The sequence below is a fragment of the Notamacropus eugenii genome, chromosome 1, assembly GCF_028372415.1.
Source record: "Notamacropus eugenii isolate mMacEug1 chromosome 1, mMacEug1.pri_v2, whole genome shotgun sequence".
Classification (NCBI taxonomy): Eukaryota; Metazoa; Chordata; class Mammalia; order Diprotodontia; family Macropodidae; genus Notamacropus; species Notamacropus eugenii.
The window spans coordinates 724,696,796-724,713,123 of NC_092872.1; positions in this window are offsets into that span (position 1 = coordinate 724,696,796).

The window sequence follows — 16,328 nt, forward strand, 5'->3', positions numbered from 1 at the left end:
TAATTAGGAAATAAGCTCAGAGAGAATCTGATTCTCTCAGACAGAACAGAATTTAGTCAGAACAAGTCAGCAAGCATTTAATAAATGCTTACTGTGTACCAGGCACAGTGTTAGCTAAGTACTGGGAATGCAAACACAAGCAGAAAGGAAGTCCCTGCTCTCAATGGGATTATAGTGTAATGGAGGAAGAGATCTTAGACAACCTCCAGGGGACAGACTCTTAACTTGAGGTCCATGAAGGTTTTTAAAAACTTTTTGTATTTATTTTTTAACATTCATTTTTCCAGTATCTTATCTATTTAAATATTTTCCAAATACATGTAAAACAATTCTTTTAATGTTCATTTTGAGTTCCAAATTCTCTCTCTCCCTCCAGTCACTCCCTTACATGTTGAGAAGGCTAGTAATATGATATGCATTATACTTATGAAGTTGTGGAAAATATATTTCCATATTAGACATGTTGTAAAAAAAAAAAAAAAGCAAGATAAAGTTAAAAAGTATGCTTCAGCCTGTACTCAGAGTTACCAGTTTTCTCTGTGAAGAGGGATAGCATTTTTCATGATGAGTCCCTTGGAATTATCTTGCTCACAGTAGCTAGGTCTTTCATAGCTGATCGTTGTTACAGTATTGGTTTTACTATGAACAATGTTCTCCTGGTTCCGCTCACTTCCCTTTGCATCAGTTCATATAGTTCTTCCCAGATTTTTCTGAAACCATCCCCCTCATCATTTTTTATAGCACAATAGTATTCCATCACAATCATATATATATATCAAATAATCATATACATACTTGCACAATTTTATAGCTCTTTGGGCACAATTCCAAATTCAAGAACTTGAGAGTTTAAAAATTGTTTTTGATAAATACATTTCAAAACTTCTTCTGTAATCCTATTATTTGGATTACATTATTTAGGAAAATATTATTTTGAGAAGAGGTCCATGACATAAAAAAGGGGAACAAGGCTAATTACATGAACATCCAGAAAATTGATGAAATCTTGATTGGCTATTTTTTTGTAACTCTACCATCATCAAAAACCTTTTATTGAATACCTCACTGGGCAGGATGCTTTGCTAGGCACCATTTAGAGGGAATTAGAGCTATCTCCTTTTTACAAGAGCTTGCCATTCAAAAGAGATAATAGCAGTGTCAATAATTTTATCTCCTTGTTCACATGCTAATTTTTTTCCCTCAATCTCTTTCTTTAAGCTAGGAGTGCTATTATTATCCCCATTTTACAGGTGAGGAAACTGAGGTAGCAAGAGGTAAAGTGACTTGCCCAGGGTCTCACAGCTAGTAAGTGTTCAGATCTGAGAAGCAGTCTTCATAGGAAACTCCCAGGTTATACAAAGTTCATCCACCTATAGGCAACTTCTTTGTAATTTATAATCTTAAAGAGTTGTCTCTCTCTGCAAGTTCTGGGTCCATTTGTGCTACCCCTACCACATTTATCCTATGTGTAGATTCTGGGGGAACAGATATAGTGTTTCTGAAGTATTTTTCCTCATTGTTCCCCTAACAGTAGAATAACTCCATGGGAAAAGTACCTGGGGTATATGGAATCTCATCAACTAGCTACATATCTGTGACTGTGAGTGCTCACTCCGAATGCTCCCTTAATCCACTCCCTCCCCCAACTCCCTTAATCAAAGCTCACACTAAGGGGAAACACAACACTTTGGGATTTAACCAACTAAGAAAGAATCCACATAGGAACACATTGGTATAGACTCAGACCTGTTCAGTTTCCATTCTTATTTCATTCTTGTAATCTGTTTTAGCATACATTTGTCCCAATGTCCATTGTCCAGTTATTCTTATTCTCTGCATTCACTTAACAGCTGCTCCTTCCTCTGACATCACCCACCTGGGGTTGGTTTCCTATCCACAACTATCCCAGTGACTACCTGCATCAGAAGATCCTGACTGCTCTTTTGTTACCTGGGGGGATGTGGTGTGTATGTGAGGAATCCACAACTAACAGTGGCTGCAAGCCCTCCTCAACTCAGCTTCCCAGCTGTTCCGTTTGGACTCTATGAATGAACAAGGCAATTTCATTAAGAGTGTCTATATATATTTCCAACTCGGTAAAAAATTTCCATTAGAGTTTAATTTCATAATCTGTCTGAAACTATATGTCCTAAGAGGTTTTACTGGTAGGGCAGGAAATTCATTAAAGGAAAAGCTAAAATACAAAATACAATGTGAACAAATTCCATTCAAGCTTTGGTTATCATTTATTTTTAAGCAACGATATGCTGAAGTGACTAATGCAGTTGAAGGGAGGGATGGTTTGCCTCAGCTGTTATATTTCATAGTCCTCAGTTACTGAGAAGAATTTTTCCTTGAGTTTTTACTAGAAATCCATCCATTGTCATGTTTTCCAGTAGACTCATGTCCAAGTTGACTTGAACATTTACAAAGCTGATAGGAAGAGTCTCCAACAAATGTTTATTTTGCTGGGCACACAGCAAATGCCCAATAAGTGTGCTATGGAACTCTGTGCTTAGACCTGACATGCGTACTGGGGATACAGAGATAAAAACAAAAGGCCATCTTTGCCTGAAAGGAGCTTACATTTTGCTGGGGACAACTGGTAGAGGAATGCAAGGTAATTTGAAGGGGAAGAAGGAGAGAAAAGAGGGGGAAATCGAGAAAAAGCTTTAGTTGGAGGAGTCTTGAAGGACACTAGGTATTCTAAGAGGCAGAGGTGAGGAGGGAGAATGGAAGAGAGCTGGTGCAAGGGTTTGGAGACTAGAGATGAAATGTCAAGTTTGAGGAACAGGCAGTAAGTTGGATTGGTTGGAACAGAGTGTGTTGAAGGGGATTAATAATAAATTAATAATGAATTTAGTAATAATCAAATAGTAAATTAATAATAAATAATAAGTCCAGAGAGTTAAGCTAAAAACCAATTGGAAAGGGTTTTAAAAATCTGGCTGAGTTTATATTTTTTCTTAGTTTCCTCATCTGTAAAATGAGGGAGATGGACCGGAGGATGTCTAAGGTCCCTCCCAGAGTTAATAATCTACAAGCCTATGATCCTTAATGAATGGGGAGAGACCAAAGTCAATAACTGACCAGCTGTGGTGTATTCAGCACTGATTTAAGCCCATTTGGAGATATAAGAGAAGATAAGGGCCCCTAAGTAATGGACAAGTTGGAAGAACCAACTCTACACTCTACTAGACAGTTAAAGAATAATACAAGATAGCACTGTTCTCGTTTTTTGTTTTTGTTTTTTTAAAAGCCCAGATCTGTGGTTTCATGGGTGTAAAGAATGCCCCTTACCAAGATAAACGTAGATTAACAATACCTCTGCAATTTACAGTTTTCCTGGATGGAGAGCATAGAGAGGTTAATGCTCCACAAGACACAGCTCGTATGTGGCAGGACATGAATTGATTTATTCCTGATTCTAAGACCAGTTCGTTATCCGTTGTGTCCAATTGACTTCCATTAAGTCCAGTTCAGTAAGCATTGGTTTTGTTTTCTTTGACTTCTACTTGTTATGTGTTTTGTATTTCCTGCCTTCTCAATGGGGCAGGAGCGGGGAGAGGAAGGGAGATGGGTGAAAAGACAGAGCAAATATGGAGTTGAATGTAAAATAAAATTGAATTAAAAAAAACCAAACCAAACATTTGTTACATGCCTGGTGAATGTACAAAACTGTACTAGGTTTCCAATCTGGTCTCTACCAGGGCCAGGTACCTCTGCACAGTTAGGGTACAGGCTAAGACAGAGATAGGAGTCTGAGTAAATAAAGGTCAGAGTGTCTGGCAGCAGTCAAGGAAGGATTACTGGGAGAAGTGGATCTCAAAAGGGTGATGATTTAGGAAACCAACAGGAAGATGGGTAGGAGTTATCTAGGAGGAGAGGAGTAGCAAGGCATATACAGGGAATGTAGAAGAAGAGATCAACTGGATAAGACTGGATGGCTCATATTGGAGAAGAGGAGGAGAATCAAGACATTGAGGAGATGTATAAACAGAATAATGAGAGCAGCAAAGAGCAGATAAATGTCTTCTAGTTCCATTTCTGCCACTTAGTAGACATAGGTACCATGGAAAGCCACTCCGTTCTTTGGGCCTCAGTTTCCAAATATGTAAAATGGGAATGATAAAGCTTCCTGATAATTAGAGCTATTCTACAGTGGGAGTGATGGTTAAGTTAATTTGACTACCATATCCAGTCCAGCCAAAGGTTAACCCCAAACAAATGGTTAGCACTGAGCCAGCCCAATGTCTGAAATACCTCATTGTATTTCCTAGATCATCCTAGTAGGTCAAGCATGACTCCGTTGATGACAACCTGACATCCCACACTCTTGAATGATATAACAGGACCCAATTAACCTGCCCCAGTGGGTCCATGTTGAGCCAAATGGCTTCTGTTTGGTCAGTTTATACTGTTTACTTTCAAAGGGAAAGAAGAGAAAGAGGAAGCTCATTTTGGGGGATAATTAGCCGGATGAGCAGCTCCAGGTAAGGCTTTGAAGCGTTGATTATCTAAATCATGGCATTTTAGGATTTAAGCCTAGAAGGGACCACCCGATCCAAATACTTTATTTTAGAGATAAGGAAACTGACGCCCAGAGAGATAAAATGACTGCCCCAAGTCCCAGAGTCCTATGCCTCAAATCCTTGATTTAAGGTCATTGGAGGTTCATAGAATTATAATAGATCTGGAAGGGACAACAGAAGGGATCTGGTTGAATCCCCTCATTTTATAGATTTTACAGGACCTGGTAAGGTTAAGTGACTTTCCCCAGGTTAGAAAGTAAGCATTAGAAATGAGCTTTGGACTTAGTTCCTTTGCCTCTTCCTTTTAAGCTTCGCTCTTCCCCATTCCTTCAGTCAAATCTAATACCTAGAGTTTATGATTTATTTCACTTCTCTTTTATTATTCATAAATAATAATAATTCTGAATGAATGAATGAACCCTCCCTACCTTCAAATCAGGAAATTGTATGTGTCATTAGTAGCTACTACGTGACCTTACACTTTAAGATACAAGTCGATTCGGTTTTGTGATTTAATTGTCTACACCTTGCAACCTGCTGGGGAATGCAAAGATTTTTTTAAAAAAAGTCCCAATCCTTAAGGAATTTACTTTCTCCGGGAATGCAATTTATGCATAGATAAGTAAATAAAAGATACTCGGTAGAGAGCCTCGGATAGAGCACCTTGCTTGGAGTTAGGAGCATAGGCAGCATAGCCTTTATTCAAATTCAACCTCAGACACTTATTTGCAGTGACCCTGGGCAAGTCACTTAAAATGCACCTCAGTTTTCTCCTCTGTAAAATGGGGATAATAATAGCACTTACTTCCCTGGGATAAGGTCAAGATCAAATGAAATAGTTATAAAGTGCTTGGCAAACCTTAAAATGCTATAGGCATGCTATCTGTTATTGTTATTAGTTAATAAATTAATACTAGTTATAAGCTTATAAACCTTGAAACTGCACTAAAACTTCTGGGACACTGCATGCTTTTTTGCTTGTATTTCACCTAGCTTTTGTACATCTTTCCCACTTTACTCAGATCAGGTTACTGAGGGACAGAGAGGCAGTGCTGCATAATGGTTAGCCTGTTTAGGTTCCACCCCTGACACTCCTTTGCTTTCTCTATACCTCATTTTCTGTAAAATAAAAATAATAAAACCTTTAGTCCCTATCTCATAGAGTTTTTACTGGGCTAAAAGCTTTTATATTCATTATCTTATTTGGTCCTCACAGTAACCTTGTGAGAAAAGTACTCCAAAAGTTCCTCCCTTCTCAAAATCCCCCCAATTTTACAGATAAAGAAACTGAGGCACAGGTTGATTAAGTGATCCATCACACAGCTAGTGTGTGTAGCTCTGGAACTTGAACCCAAATCACAGATTACAGATTGAAAACTGGAAAGGACCTTAAAATCCAGTCTCTTCAGTTTACAGATGAGGAAGCTCAGGCCCAGGGGAGAGAAATGTGTTTTCCACGTTCACACAGTAGGTTAGTAGAAGAGCTGGAACTCCAAACATCTCTGAATTTCTCATCCAATTCTCTTCCACATCTCATTGACCTCCCAGCCCAAGAGCCCCTGGTCCTGTGCATGTCTGAGGGTCTAATTTGTCCCAAAATTTACTCTTCTAGAAAAAGAGGCCATTTCCTCCCATGATTTCATCTCTTCTATCCAAACTCCATCAAGAGAGATAACTAAGGAAAACCAGAGAAACAACAGGGCTGCCTCTTTAAAGTAGGAGGAATGGACATGTCATTACCAGTTGGTATGACTTAAGTCGTGCCAGAGGACCTCTCCCCCATCTTCTGCAGCAGCTTCTTCTAGTGCCTGAAATTCCTACCAGCAGAAATGAGGCTGGTTTTTTTTTTTTATTAATCTATTGCTTTTTAATTAAAGGAAAATAAAATCTTGCCTCTTAGAGGTTCTACATTATCTTCCATTGAAACATTAGCATGGATTCATTGAGCAAATTAAAGAAATTGTGCACCAGGTTCCAAAGGAACAGGATGGACACAAGGTAGTTGTGTTAAATGGCAGATAGGAAAGGGTGAGCTTTGGGTACCACAAGATGCTAATGGAATAGGGCAGCTTGGGTTTGCATCCCAGGCCATTGGGGAGGGCAGGTCCACACGGGAAATACTGGACAGCACTGGGCACTGGCTATGGAATATATATGTGGAATAGCAAGAGGAGCATGGGCCTGGAAGTTGAGGCAATCCCAGTGCTTCCATGGATATTCTGTATGACCTTGGGCAAGTTACCTCTTTGGGTCTTAGTCTCCTCCCAGAGCTTTCTTGATAAGATATAAAGTCAACCTTCGAGAGGGTTTGCATGTTGCCCACCTCAGTTTGAGAGGACTGAAGACTTCCTCTGGGCTTGGCCACTTGACTCTTGATCTGTACTCACCTCATTGAGGGCCATTGATTAAGTCTGGGGTAAAAGATAGCTTAGGTTATTTATAGATCGATAACTTTTATTGCTGTTGGATCATTTTTCAGTCACGTCCAACTCTTCATGATCCCATTTGGGATTTTCTTGGCAGAGCTACTGCAGTGCTTTGCTATTTCCTTCTCCAGCTCATTTTACAGATGAGGAAGCTGAGGCAAACAGGGGTAAGAGACTTGCTCAGGGTCACATAGCTAGTAAGTATCTGAGGCCAGATTTGAACTCAGGTAGATGAATCTTCCCTACTCAAGGCCTGGCATTCTATCCACTGTACCATTTAGTTGCTCCTGTACTAATTCTTTAAAAGGGAGCAGGGAGTCTTGGAAGATGGGAAAGAGAGGGAGGAGTTAAGGGTAGCTAGGGTCCATTAATATTTCCAGTAGGTTTGGAGAAGAAGCATGTTTTTGCATGGGGACTTACCTTTGTAGCTTAAGATATAACAATCATCCAATAAGTATTTATTACTTATTATTAAACATTTACTATCTCTAAACATTTATTAAATGGCTGTGCTAAACCCAGAGGATATAAAAAGAGGCAAGAGACAATTTCTGCCCTCAAGGAACTTATAATCTAATGGGGGAGACAATATGGAAACAAATATAGACAAAGCAAGTTATACACAGGAGAAATAGGAAATAATGAACAGGAGGAAGGCACTACATTGAAGAGGGGTTGGAGAAGGCTTCCTGTAGGTGTGGGGATTGTAGTTGGGACCTGAAGGAAACCAGGGGTGTTGGTAGGTAGAGTTGAGGAGGGAGAGCATTCCAGGAATGTGGAATAGCCAGAGAGAATGCCCAGAGCAGAGAGATGGCGTGTCTTGTTCTTGGAACAACCAGGAGCCTGGGGTCACTGGATGGAAGAGTCTGTGTCCTGGAATAAGGTATGAGAAGACTGGAAAGATAGTAGGGGGCTGGGTGATGAAGGGCTTTAAATACCAAACAGAGCATTTTGTATTTGCCCTTGGAGGCAATAGGGGGAGCCATTGGAGTTCATTGAGGGGGGTGGGCCACAGGGTCAGACCTGTACTTTAGGAAAATCACTGGTGGCTGAATGGAGGATGGTTTGAAGTGGGAGAGATTTGAGGCAGGCATAGACCCTCCAGAAGCTATTGCCATAGGCCAGTTCTGAGAGGATGAAAGCCTGCAACCAGGGAGAGGGCAGTGTCAGAAGAGAGAAGAGGGAGAATTGGAGAGATGTTATGAAGGTAGAAATGACCAGACTTGACAATAGATTGCATAGAGGAGGTGGTATAAGTTGGGAGTCAACATGCAGCAGGATCTTAAAAAAGGCTGGTTGGCCAGCTGAATAGAGAAGGGAGGATTTCCTGGACAATGCTGAATTTTTGGAGAGTCCCTGGACCTACTTTCCTTGATGGAGGTAGGGGCATTCTCTGGACTAGTCCTATTTCTGAAGAGTATCTTTTCTAGCTCTAAGATGGTACAGAGATGGAAAGAAAATGTCAACCTACTTTACTTACTTTTAATACTGATGGTTGAAAGTGGGGAGTTCAAACCAACTGAGTTTATTTGAGGTGGGATGTTAGGGTTAGGGTTGACTTATTCACACTTATCCAGATTTACTGTTTCCATGGATCCAAGAAACCATTTACTAAGTTACTTAGAAACCAAGGTGACCTCTCCATGACCATGACACATGGTCATGGCATGGCTAAGAAGGGTCAGAGTTGAGATTTGAACTCAGGCCTTCCTCAGTCCAGGTCTAGCACTATGCCAATGCTGCCTCTTTCAGATCACAGATATAAAACACAAAGGTCAAGGTTAGCTAGTTCAGTTAATTTTATAAATGAGGAAACTGAGGCTAGATGGGCTAAGTGACTTACCCTAGTCACACAGGTAACAAATATCAAAGCAGAATTTGAATTCAGGTCTATTGATACAAAACCAGCGTTTTTTCCATTGCACCACAATGCCTTTCGCCTTCCTTATCTCCTAGGTTTTGCCTTTCCTTTCTTTTTCTTTTCTTTTTGTATCCCTAGTGTCTGGCACACAGTAGGTGCTTAATAAATGCATGTGGACTTAACATTTTGACTTGACTCCCTTGCTCCTCCACCCCAGTTGGCCTGGCCCAGTGGCTCACTTCTGGGTGAGCCCTGTTCCTGGGGAGACTGAATGTGGTGCTGAGTTACTTGAGCTTTGGAGTTCTGAGCTACAGTTGAGCAGGAGCTCATTGGGCCCCTGTCCCTGGGATGTGGGGGCCACCAAATTGGGGCAAATTGGCCCATATCAGAAAAGAAGCAGGTCAAACAGGCTCTCTTGCTGACCACCACTGGGATCAGCCTCTTGGTCACTTACTGGGTGAAATAGGAAGACCCAATCTCAAAACCAAACGAAAAACAACTCACACAAAAGCAGGCCCCAACAGACAACAGGAAAAGAGGCATTTCTGGGGCTTGCCTGGGCGGGTCAGCCACTGCACAACCCAGGAGGACACCGACGCATGTGGTAATGGAGACGTGAAACATCAAGCGGCTTAGTTACAACAGATGTAACTCAGGGGACCGAACAGGTGTATAACAGTCAGCACCAGCTTGAGGCAATAGTACTGGCCAAGCAGCCCAGAACCCTCCACCCTTTTGGCACTGAGCTGGCATTAGCCTGGATGCCTCAGGGGCTTGGCCCAGGATTTAGGAGTCTCTCTGGGAGGTTTCCGGATCCCTTGGCACGACACCAATCTGCCAGCAATCACCAAACAATTCACTTCTGCATTTAAGAGCTTTTCAAAAACCAAAGGCCATGAGCAAAGCAGCTTGTCAGGAGTACCATCTGATCCCAGGCCTGTTGGAGCCTGTGAAAAGAGAATGCAGACCACAGTTGGCATGGCTACTAGGGGAAAGAAGGCTGGAGGTGAAAACTGGAGGCTTGGTTTTGCATCTCAACTCAGATAGCAGCTATGCACCACATGGAAGTCATGTGTCCTCTAACGGCCTCAGTTTACTCATCTGTAAAATGCTCTGAACAGAAGATTCTTGTGTGGAAAGTACTTCTTGAACCTCAAAGAGCTACAGAGATGGGTGTTGGTATAGTCATGGAGACATGCAATATTGGATAAAAGATACCATTGATGAGAATGTGAATGACAACGCAAAATATCAAAATGTCTGGGGTACAGCTAAAGCAATGCTCAGAGGAAAAATGATCTTTCTGAGAACTTGCATTCACAAGACAAGAAAGATGATAAATGAACTAGATATACAATTTAAAAAAATGAAAATCAACAACTCATCCCCTTCCAAAAAAAAAAGTACAAAAGAGGAAATCTTGAAAATTAGAGGAGAAATAGATAAAAAGGAAGATAAAAAGGATTTTAAAATGAATAAAACTAAGAATGGCTTCTGTCAAAATCCTGAATCAGGGCAGGGCATTTAAACTCTCTCATCCTCCATTTCTTCATCTGAAAAATGGAGACAATGATAAAAGGATGTTATGGAGTTGTGAGGATGAAACCAAGTGAGATGACCTTTGAACAGCCCTTGGCAAACTTTAAAGAGCTATGTGTATATTAGCTTAAAATGGCATAACAGGTATGCCATTTCTGGTCTTCATTCCCTTGACAAGGGTTCTGCAGCTGCCAGATGGGAAAACTGGACATCACCAGTCATTTTCAGGTAGATTCAAACTAAAATGAAGGAAGAAGAAATATTCTTCGCTCCAAATGTCTCTGGTGCCAGTGTGGATTTTTGGCTGGCTTCATGCTATGTAAACTTTTATGGTTAGCTATTAGTGATTTGGAGCTCCACCCCACCCCCAAATAATAAATATTTATCTAATTTTATCTTCACAACAACCCTGGGAGACAGGTGTTATTTTTACAGGTAGCCAGAGGTGAAGTGACTTAGCCAGAGGTGAAATGACTTACCGAGGGTCACACAGCTATTAAGTATCTGGACCCTAGATTTAGTCTGCATAGAGAACACCCAGGGTTTACAAATTCTATCCATCTATGACCAACTTTGCAGATAATCTTAGAGAGATGCCTTTGAGATTAAATGCTCATGGTCACTTAGTTCATAGATATAAAAGCAGGAACTGAAACCAGATTTTCCTTTTTATGAAATTGTATCCATTAGGCCTCATTGCATGCCATTAATATTATATTAATGACAGATAAATAGCTGGGACATGCAAGATAAAGGGAACTAGGAGATAGGGTAGGGCAAATAATCATGGGTCTAGATTCAAATCCTCACTTTTTCACCACCTATTTCCATTTGACCTTAGTCTAAGCCACTTAGCTTGTCTAGGTTTCAGCATCTTCTTCTGCAAAATAGGTCACATGATCTCTAAAGGAATTTTCTACTTGGAAAATTCCCTGATTCTATCTAATCAAAGCCAACCCTCCCCATCCCACTTTCAAGGAAATAAGAGGGAATTTAGATAGAAAGTTACTTAAGTGAGAATGAATATTTTATTCACCATTTTGTGCTGGATTATAGACCAGAGCATACCACCCAGGTACAGCCCAAAGACTTTGGGGTGGGAGACCTTTTCCAGTCTTTAAGACTTTACATTCCAGACATGAAAGACTCCCAGCTGGATCTTAAAGGGTCCTGGAATTCAGAGGCTGGCAGATAATGTACCCTGGAGGGAAGGGAGAATGACCTGAGAAGAGCTGGAGGCCTGGTGCTATAAGCATACACCTGGTGACTAGTTGTTCAGGAGGTGGACAGATAGGACACCCTCGATTAACTTCTACTAGGACACTCAGATAATCTAGGTCAGTACATTACAGAAACATTTGATGATGCCCATTTGAAAAGGCGTAGCTACCAGAGGTAGAGATCAGGGGTTCTCATTACTAGGGAGAGAAACCCCAGAAGTTTTGGGAGAGGTAGGAAGGGCGTGGCCTGGAGGAAGGAGGAGGTGCTATGAGCTGGGCAGAGGGAAAGGATGGAGGAGTGTGGGGAGGTGCCTCCCCAACGTGGTTAAGATTGGCTTTGCTCCACCCAGAATCACTGGGCATGCCCTTGGCTATGTTTTAGGGACTTGAATTCCCTCCATGCTTTCCCTTTGTCGAATACCTAGCTTCAGGGGACTGCTCAGGGTCCACCTCCAGGACACCCTTTCTGGCTCCTCCCCCTCCTCATGGAAGTCCTTCCTTCCTCTCAAAATTATTTTGTGTGAGGTTTCCCTCAGTTTAAGCTTCTTAAGGGCAGGGGACGTTTTGCTTTTGTCTCTGGATATCAACATCTAGCACAGTATCTTACACATAGTAGGGGCTTACTAAAAACAATACTAGTGGCTAGCATTTATGTACTGCTCTAAGGTTTGCAGAACACATTACGAGAATTATCTCATTTGACCCTCACACCAACCCTGGGAGGTAGTTGCTGTTACAATCCCCACTTATTTCCTCATCATCCTCATCATAATGATAACTAACTAAAGTGCCTACTATGTGCCAGGCATTGTGCTAGGTGAAGTGGACACAAAAACCTCAAACCAAAAGCAGCCAGTATCTGCCCTCAAGCTGTTTACCTTCTGTTGGAGGTGGAAGGAGTCGGGGGTGGGGAGTAAGCGGGGATGTAGCCTCTGCTTTGGAAACTTCAGTTTCCCAGAAGAAACAGACTCGGGTCCCTAGAAGGCTCAGCAAAGGATGTTTTGGGGGAAAACTTGGAAGGCTGTGTGTTAAAGAATCCAAGCTTCTCCAAGCGGGAGCTACACACAGATAATATGAAGAATACGCAAAATAAATACAAAGTAATCCCGAAAAGGTGCACGAACACACCTTGGCAATTCGGTAGGGTCCCTCCCAGGACATATAAGCTGACATGGAAGACAGCTGAGAGGCAGAAGTCAGGAGACAGGAACTTCCAGGAAGAGGAATAAGCCCATGTAAAGGCATGGATCAGGGAGATGTGACATCATGTAAGGGTAACATAGAAATAGGAAAATTTCAGTAATAATAGTAACTCGAATTTCTAGTGCTTTAAAGCTTACAAAGCACTTTCCTCACAACACTTCAAAAGTAGGTAACTGAAGATATTTTTGGATTCATTTTATGGATAAGGAAACTGAGGCACAGAGCAGAGAAATGACTTACCTAAGTTCCCACAGCTAGGCAATGACCAAGAGGGGCTTCTCAGTCCCAGGTCTTCTGTTCTCTTCCCATTCAGTTAAGCTGACCCTGGCCCTGGTTCTAGGTAGTTACATATTTTAGACCTCTAGGTGTCGATATGGCTAGCCTAGCCAGAGTATTGTATTTAGAGTCGGGAATATACGAGTTTAAATCCCACCTAAGACATTTACTGGCTGTGTGACCCTGGCTAGGCAAATCATGTACCCTCTCCAGCCTCAGTTTCCTTGTCTGAAAAATGGAGATAATAATAGCCCCTACTTTCACAGGGTTGTTGACAACCTCTCCAGGCTGTTCCTTCGCCCTCAAAAAGGGAAAAGCAATAGCGTCTACCTTCACAGGGTTCTGTGAGGAACAAAAGGTAGCCCAGGTATAAAGCGCTGTGCAAATGCTAGTTATTTGTTTTATGACTGGCTTTGGAAACTTCTCTGTCTGGGATTGCTGTACACCAGACGGATCTGCAGTTTCAGCTGTTACTGTTCCCATAGCTTAAAGTTGTACCCTGGGGAGTGTTTGTGTGTGTATGTGTGTATGCAGGAAGGTCCCATTACCTGCCTGCCCTCCACCCCTCCCCCCTTTTCAGTTTCTTCTCTAGTACCTGAGGGAGCTCCCAGTCTTTGTCAATTACACCACTCCCCCTCCCACTTTCAAGTGTGTCCCCGCCCCTGGCACACCCACAGCCAATGGCAGACTCCATCACCGCTCCAGCCCCGCCCCTAGCCCAGCCCTACATGAAGTCCTGCCTCCCTTTCTTAACCAGGTTTGAGGAGGTACTTTCCCTAGCAGCTGTCTCCCTCGCCTGTGTGGCTTCACCTCAGGGGGGCAGCTGGCAGGGAAGTTGTCCAGGCTTGCTCTGGATCCTGTGAGGAGGGGGAGCCAGGATAGGAGGAGGTGGAGTGGGCAAGGGCAAAGATGAGAGAGGAAGGGAAGGTTTCTCACAGCTGTCCTGAGCCATCCTTGTGAGGTGCTGTGCAGATGGCAGGCTTACATTTTATTGAGCTCAGAAAGAAAAACCTTTCAGCACTGAACTTGGAGCTAGGAAGACCTGGGTTAATGTCCAGCCTCAGGTTCTTGATAACTGAACAAACCCTATAAACCCTCTTTGCCTTCTTTTCCTCATTGTAAAAGGGGAGGGGGTTGGGATGGATTACCTCAGAATTTCCTCCCATCTCTGTATCTAGGATACTATGACTTAATGAAAAATTATGCCTATATTACAGAGGAAATTGAGGTTCCCAAGGTCACACAACTAGTAAGTATATGTGGCAGGATTTGAACCCAGGTCTCCAAGTCTAGCACTCCGCGCATTGCACAGCACTACCTCCCCAGCTTCAGGGAAATCCTGGAGGTGGACTTCAAGGCAATGTCCATTCTAACGGTAACGTTGGCATCTATTTCTCCTGAGGATGGATCTTTGGTGGAGGGACTGATGGTCCTCATTCTCCATTCCTTCCACTGAATTCATGCTGGGGCTGAGGCTGTGGGATGGGAGCAAGAGAGGAGGGAAGATGTGTACCTTTGTCATAGAACCAGTAGTGATGGATATCACCATGCCCGAGATACAAGGCAGCCTCTGACCCAGGAGATGCCGTTGAATCAGGATTCAAATGGCTCAAAGCCTTCCTGAAGGTGAGAGGTATACCTACAGTCAGATGTATTCTGATCAGACTGGAAAACCAAAATGGGGAGAGGTGATGTACAGATGAAAGAAATTAGTGTGAATGATGAAGCCCCTGCATTTATTCTTTTTTTCACTCATTCAGGACTGCTTTATTCAAAGTGGCTGGCTTCTACTAGCTCTGGAGTATTGTGCTGGCAAAGGGCACCAGTTTCCCTTGTCTATCTGTATATAAAACCCTAATCTCCTTGGGCTATTCAGAAGCAGGCCATTAAGTTCTGGGCAGCTGGGATGCTTCTTCACCTCTTGGATTAGTACTAACACCAAGGCCTGGGTGGTGATGAAAAGGCTGGGAAGGTGCATGCTTCACATCCTAACTGGGCATCATATGCCAACAATGAAATCATGAGATCCATCCTGGCATTGTAGCTAGCAGTTTGATCCGCAGTCAAAAAAACCTGGGTTCAAGCCTGCTTCTGACACATACTATCTACATTGCCATAGGCAAGTCATTTAACCTCTGAGTGCCCCCCCCTCCCAATTCTGTAAGACTGTTAGTTGCAGACAAGTTGTAGATTTGCATCAGGGGAAGGAGTTTCCACATTGGGTATTCCTTACATAGAAGAAATAACAGGTCTAGAACACTGACCTGGTACCTTACCACTCCACCCCCCTCCCATAAGTTCCATAATTAGATCAATTGGATATGAAGCTTCATCTACCTTAAAATCTAGGATTAGACTGGTAGAAAGTCCAAATGGGAAAAAAAAGAATTTTGTTTCTCCTCTGTAAGAGAAAACTTTAAAAAGCACAACTTAGGAATGGGAATAAAAATGTAAAGGTGGAATTCCTTTCATCCAAAACAATGATATGAGGGCTGAGCTGACAAGAGCCAGGGCACCTGAGGAGGGAGGATGCTGTCAATGCATGAATCAGGGACAGCCAAGAGGAGACAGTGAATGAAGGAACATGAGACTGCATCCATAACTTGTCTATTCTGTCCAGTCTGTCTCTTGGCATTCCTTTGAACCTTATTAAAATAGTTTGTGCTCCTTAAATGGGCAGACTGTAATAATAATGAAAGTTAGCACTTGCGTGGATGCTTGTAAAGCATTTTTTAATGTGTAATATCCTTTGAGCCCCACAATAACCCTGTGAGGGTCATGGTCCCAGTTTTATAGACAAGAAGCTGGAGGAGGCTGGAGGAGGTTAAAAGACTTACCCATGGTCATTTATCTAGTAAATGTCTGAGGTAAGATTTGAACTCGGGTCTTCCTGACTCTGGATCTAATGCTTCTAGTTGCTTACAATGGCTTACTGTAATGGCTTACTGTAAGGGAGGAAGTATAGTGTGGGGAAAAGAGGGAATGAATATTGAGGTGGAGGATCTTTGGAAAAAATCACTCTTCCCCTCATTATCTATGTCCACAACGCAAGGCTACCCAATTCCTGATATTTCTATGATTCAAGGTTTTCAGAGCATTTAATACCCATCTAATTGATATTCACAATATTCCAATGATGCTGATATAAGGTACAGTGTAATATAAGGTATAGTATAATGGCTGTTGCATGGATCAATGTTTAATGTTTTTTCATTCATTCATACTGTAGCAATGTAAACTGTGGGGGTCTATATTCCAATGCCCACAAAGA